The sequence below is a fragment of the Elephas maximus genome, chromosome 2, assembly GCF_024166365.1.
Source record: "Elephas maximus indicus isolate mEleMax1 chromosome 2, mEleMax1 primary haplotype, whole genome shotgun sequence".
Classification (NCBI taxonomy): Eukaryota; Metazoa; Chordata; class Mammalia; order Proboscidea; family Elephantidae; genus Elephas; species Elephas maximus.
The window spans coordinates 153639152-153645270 of record NC_064820.1 but is presented as its reverse complement, the minus strand read 5'-3'; positions in this window follow the sequence as shown (position 1 = coordinate 153645270).

Sequence of the window (6119 nt, the reverse complement as noted above, 5' to 3'; positions counted from 1 at the left end):
ATACCTGTTATTGAGTTTTGGTGAGAATACGTACAATTATCTGAAAAAGCTATTAAAATATTCTTCCCCTTTTTCAAGTATGTGTCTGTGTGAATCAAGATTTTATTAACATTCTTCACTCAAAACAATATATTGCAATAGATTGAATGTGGAAGGAGATATGAAAACCCAACTGTCTTTAATTAAGCCAGACATCAAAGATGACATTCTTCTGACTAATTATTTTGTTTTGAAAAATATAGTTTTTTCCTTAAAATGTGTCATTTACATTTATTAAATGAATTAATATTTTTTTAATTACTTAGTTTTAATTTCTAATAAATTTGGTAGGCATAGCCCATGTAAACAAGAGTTCTTTGGGTCTTTGATAGTTTTTAAGAGTATAAAGTCCCTTGGTGGCTTAAAGGGTTTGTGCTCAACTACTAACCTAAAAGCTGGCAATTTGAACCCACCCAGTGGCACTGCAGAAGAAAGGCCTGGAGAACTGCTTCCATAAAGATGATAGCCAAGAAAACTGTGTGGAACAGTTCTACCCTGTAACACACGATGTCACCATAAGTCAGAATCAACTCAATGGCAACAGGTTTGGTTTGGAAAGGGGTCCTGAGACCAAAAATTAGAGAACTGCTACAGTGCTAAATAATGGATCCATTGCAGGAAGAAGAACGGAGATGACCTGTGGAAACCCTGCTGATTTTTAGTCTTTTTCCACTCATCCAATTCTCATCTTTTAGCCCAGCAGTCACAGTTGAAAATCACGTGCTGTGCACTGCACTCTGGGTGGTTCTGGTATGAAACTGTGGAAGGGAACAGGCCCTCCTTCACATCCTGCTCCGTCTCTAAGCCTCCAGGCAAGGCTTGGGGGATGGGCAGAGTGAAGAGAGAGAAAAAACTAGGAAAGGGCAGGTAAGAATGACGGGCCTTTCTAATCATCGGGGAGTTTATCTGGAAACCCTGAAATTAGATGGTAAGATCAAGCTCTCAGGGGCCATAGCTGGTCTACATGGCTAATATCAGGAACTGGGGGAGCTGGGGACATTCCGTAAAACAGCAGTGCTGTTCTTCTCCTTTTCTGGCCCATTTCTTAAAATGGCCTAAACCCTTCAATGACCTTAACAATGTGAACAGTTTTTCTCAACCACAGCCCAGATGGTTAGTTAGAATAGGCCTACACACACACATAAATGCAAGCTTAAAGGGAAAAAAATGAAAGCCAGCATAGTAACAACTATTTTACCACATACCCTTCACTCCATCTCCCTCCACTTCCATATCCCCTTTTCCCTCCTCCCATCTGCCCCATCCACCTGAACTGAGAACTGTCCTTCCTTAGGTTATTACTGATTCATTAGGGATATAGGCACCGGCATGGGAAATTCAGGGATAAGGCATTTCACCATGATTTGAGTCCCCTCTATGCCATTTACTGGCTTTATGATCTTGAGCATAAAGACCCCTGTTCTGGACCCTTGGTTTTCATCTTTTAAATGAGATGGTCTTCCAGCTCTGTGATCCTATGTCTATTAATAAATAGGAAATATGTCCAGACTGGAGCTAAGGCACTCTGAAATAAACGCATTGTCTTTGAAAAGAGCAGAGGATCTAGAGAGGAAACACAGCTCTAGTTTGCATCATTGCACATATTCCCCTTTGGACGTGGATGTATTCATGGGAGGTAAACAAACACAGGTCTCAGAACAACCTGAAGAAACCCCCTAAGGCCATGGGTCTTCCCTTGGGTTCACTTAGCTAGCTGGTTCCTGGGGTTGGTATTGGAGAATTCCCCAGTTCTTGCCCAGCAGTGGTAATTCCTTTGGTCTTGCAGGCCCCAGAGATTTTCAAACTCCCTGTTGTGACCCTGCTGATTAGATACCAGGCCCTGCTCCTATCATTCTTTCCCTTTTTTAAATCAGCTTTCTTGAAAATAGTTTACATACCATACAATTCACCCAGAGTGTATTATTCAATGGCTTTTATTATATCCACAGAATTGTACAGCTCATCACCCCAAAAAGAAACAGGGCATCCCTTAGCCATCACCCCTCAAATCTCCCGTGCCTCCAGCCCTGGGCAACCACTAGTTTACTTTGTCTCTGTAGAGTTGCCTATTCTGGATATTTGATATAAATGGAGTACAATATGTAGTCCTTTGTGGTCACTTAGCATAATGTTTTCAAGGTTCATCTATGTTATAGCATGTATCAGCAGTTTGTTTCTTTTTAATGGCTAAATAATATTCCCTTGTATGGATATACTGCATTTTATTTATCCGCTCATCAGCTGATGGATATTTGGATTGTTTCCACTTTTTGGCTTTTATGAATAATGCTGCTATAAACATTCATGTACAAGTTCTGGAGTGGACATAAGTTTCATTTCTCTTGGATAGATACACACCCAGGAGTAGAATTGCTGGATCATATGTTAACTGTACATTTAGTCTATAAAGAACTGCAGACTGTTTTCTAAAGCAGCTGCATTATTTTACATTCCCACCAGCAATGTATGAGGGCTCCAATTTCTCCACATCCTTGTCAACACTTGTTATTTTCTGTCATCTTATTATAGCCGTCCTAGTTTTTTTTAGTGGGTATGAAGGGTTACCTCACTGTGGTTTTGACCGCCATTTCCCTGATTGCTAATAATATTGAGCATCTCTTCACGTGTTTAGTGATCATTTTATGTATCTTTTTTTTGGAAAAATGTCTATTCGGATCTCTCGCCCATTTTTTAATTTGGTTCTTTTTATTGAGTTGTACTAGTTCTTTATGTAATCTAGATACAAATCCTTTATCAGATACATGACTTGCAAATATTTTCTCCCGTTCTGTGTATTGTCATTTCACCTCTTTGGTGATATCCTTTGAAGCATAAAAGTTTATTTTATATGATGTCCAATTTGTCATTTTTTGTTGTTGTTGCTTGTGCTTTTGATGTTATATCTAAGAAACCATTGCCCAATTCAAGGTCATGAAGATTTATGTCTATGCTTTCTTCTAAAAGTTTTATACTTTTAGTTCTTATATTTAGGTCTTTGATTCATTTTGAATTAATATTTACAAAGAGTATGAGGTAGGGGTCCAACTTCATTTTTTTGCATGTGGATGTCCAGTTGTCCCAGCTCCATTTATTGAAAAGACCACTCTTTCCCTCATTAAATTGTCTTGTCACCCTTGTCAAAAGCCAGTTGACCATAAATTTGAGGGTTTAAACTATTCAGATAAAGAATAGACTGAACTATAAGACATAAAATGATATTCATGAAGAGTATGCTTCTTAGTTCAAGTAGATACATGAGACTAAATGGGCAGCTCCTGTCTGGAGGCAAGATGAGAAGGCAGAAAGGGATAGGAGTTGGTTGAATGGACATGTGAAATCTGGGGTGGAAAGGAGGAATGTGTGGTCATATTATAGGGATAGCTACTAGGGTCACATAACAATGTGTGTATAAATGTTTGTAGGAGAAACTAACCTGAGCTGTAAATGTTCACCTAAAGCACACACAAAAAATTGAGGGTTTGTTTCTGTACTGTCAATTCTATTTGACTGATCTATATATTTATCCTTATGGCAGTAGCACACTGTGGTGATTACTGTAGTTTTGTAGTAAGTTTTCAGTGAGTCTTCCAACTTTGTCCTGCTTTTTCAAGATTGTTTTGGCTATTCTGGGTTGTCTCCTACCATTCTTACCCCAAGGGACAAGCCGTCACTCATACCACCTCTTCCAAGGTATCCCTTATGGAAACCTACAACCCTAATTCTCACCCTCTCCAACTCTTCTCTCCTCACTCTTCTGCTTTAGCTACATGGCCCTTCTTTTGGTTTCCCAAACATTCCAAATTCTTTCCTGCCCGAAGACCTTTGCACTCATATTCCCTTTGCCAAGAATCCTCCCTCTTCATCTACCTTCACGCTTATTTCTAAGGCTAACTTCTTTTGTCATCCAGGTCTCTCTCAAATGTTATCTTCTCAGAGACACCATCGCTAACCCTCAATCTAAAATAGCCAACCACCAAACTCTCCCTAGCATATTAACCTATATTATTGCACTTGTCACTGTCTGGTACTATCTTGTGTGTATGTTGTTATATTTATTTATTTTCTGTCTTACCCTACTACAATGGAAACTCCAGAATAGCAGAGATCTAACACCGAATTCCTATATTTAGAACACTGTTTGGCATATAATAGGTATATAATACATATCTGTTGAATGAATGAATGTCAATCAATCCCTGAAAGTGGGGTTCAGCACCAGGAAGGGAGCTAAGAGGCAGTGAACTAACCCTTAAAAAAGGATTATTTTCCTTGTACTCACCTTTGTCTCTCGTTTTACACCAGTCAGCAATTCATCCCTTCTTTCATTCAAAGCTTTCCCCAAGACCTTCCTCCTAATGTCTACCTGCATTTGAGATAGATACAGACACATTTCTGCTTCCCACAATCTCAGCTCTGTTGCTCTCAGTGAAAGAAAAAAAAGAGGGGGATCAAAGATGTCCCTGACCACAGTATATATGGACAAGTACAAATTCAGGTCACTAGAGAAGTAGCATTTGCAAAGACAAAAATTTAGAGGGTTGGAAAGCATGAGGCATCAGACAAGGGGGCAGAAGAACACAGAACTAAGAGGGTAAGAACCCAGAACCTCAGTCAGAAAGCCCTGGAATTCACATTATAAGAAACTTTGGGTGATACTACTGCCCACCAAAGTTTGAGAACCATTGTCCCACAGATACAGTCTGGAGAAGGTAAGCTGTAGGTTATTACTGTGTGGGGAGTAAAAGAAAATTGCTCTCAACAATTGGAGAATAAACATTCTTTCCAAGCACACATGGAACATCTACAAAAATGGACCTCATGCCAGGCCATAAACTTATCCTCACAAATGTCTAAGAATTGGTACCATATAATTCATTAAGTTAGAAATCCATTACATAAAGATAATTGGGGAAAATAAAAAAAATACATGTTTAGAAATTTTAAAAATGAGCTTCTCAACAACTTGTGGGTCAAAGAAGAAATCATAATGGAAATTAGAAAAATACAAAGTAAATGTCAATGAGAATACCATGTATCAAAACTTGTGAGAAGCAGCTAAGGTAGTACTTAGAAGGAAATTTATACCTGTAATGCTTAAATTAGGAAACAACTAAGGCTCAAAATAATGAGCTAAGAAATTAGAAAAACAACAGAAGAATCCAAAAGAAATAGAAGGAAGGAAATAACAAAGAAAAGAACAGAAATTAAATAGAACATTCAGTAGATAATATCAACAAAGGCAAAAGCTAGTTATAAAATAGGCTAACTTCTGACAAGTGCAGCCAAGAACAAAAAGGAGAATGCAGAAACAATATTGGAAGTCATAAAGGACCATAGCTAAATGTGCTACAGAGATTAAATAGATAATAAGGATAATAAAAACTTGATATCAACAAATATGAACATTTAGATAAAACAGATAGATCTCTAGAAAAATATAATTCACCAAAACTGACTGAAGAAGAAATAAAGAACCTGAAAATTCAATAACCATTGAAGACTTTTAATCAACTTAAACTTTCCACAAAACAGGCGCCAGGTCCAGATGATTTCACCAGTGAATTCTTCTAGTCAATAGAAAAACAGATAACTGAATTGTGGTATAGTCACACAGTGGAGTGCTACACAGCAATGAAAGTGAACCACAGCTACATGCATCAGTGTAACTGATTCTTGGAACAATGCTAAGAAATGGAAGCAGTCACCGAATATCTTAGGCTAGAGGAGCAAAACCCGGGAAGCGTATAGATAGATAGAAAGACAGAAAGAGATTTATTTCAAGGAAATGGCTCACACAGTTGTGGAGGCTGGCAAGTCCCAAATCCATGGGTCAGATGTCAGGCTGGAGGCTCTTCCTGACTCATGTGGTTGCAGGGGCTGACGAACCCAAAATTGGCAGATCCTACAGCAGGCTGCTGGCTCACAGGGCTGTGGAAGCTGCTGAACCTCAAAATCTGTAGGTCAGACAGCAGGCTGCTGGCTCATGTCCCAAGAATCAGAGGTCAGAGGATGATGAGTCAGGTGCAGGATCCAGAGAGGGTGCGCTTTGCCAGAACATTTATATATACATTGGATGCTGG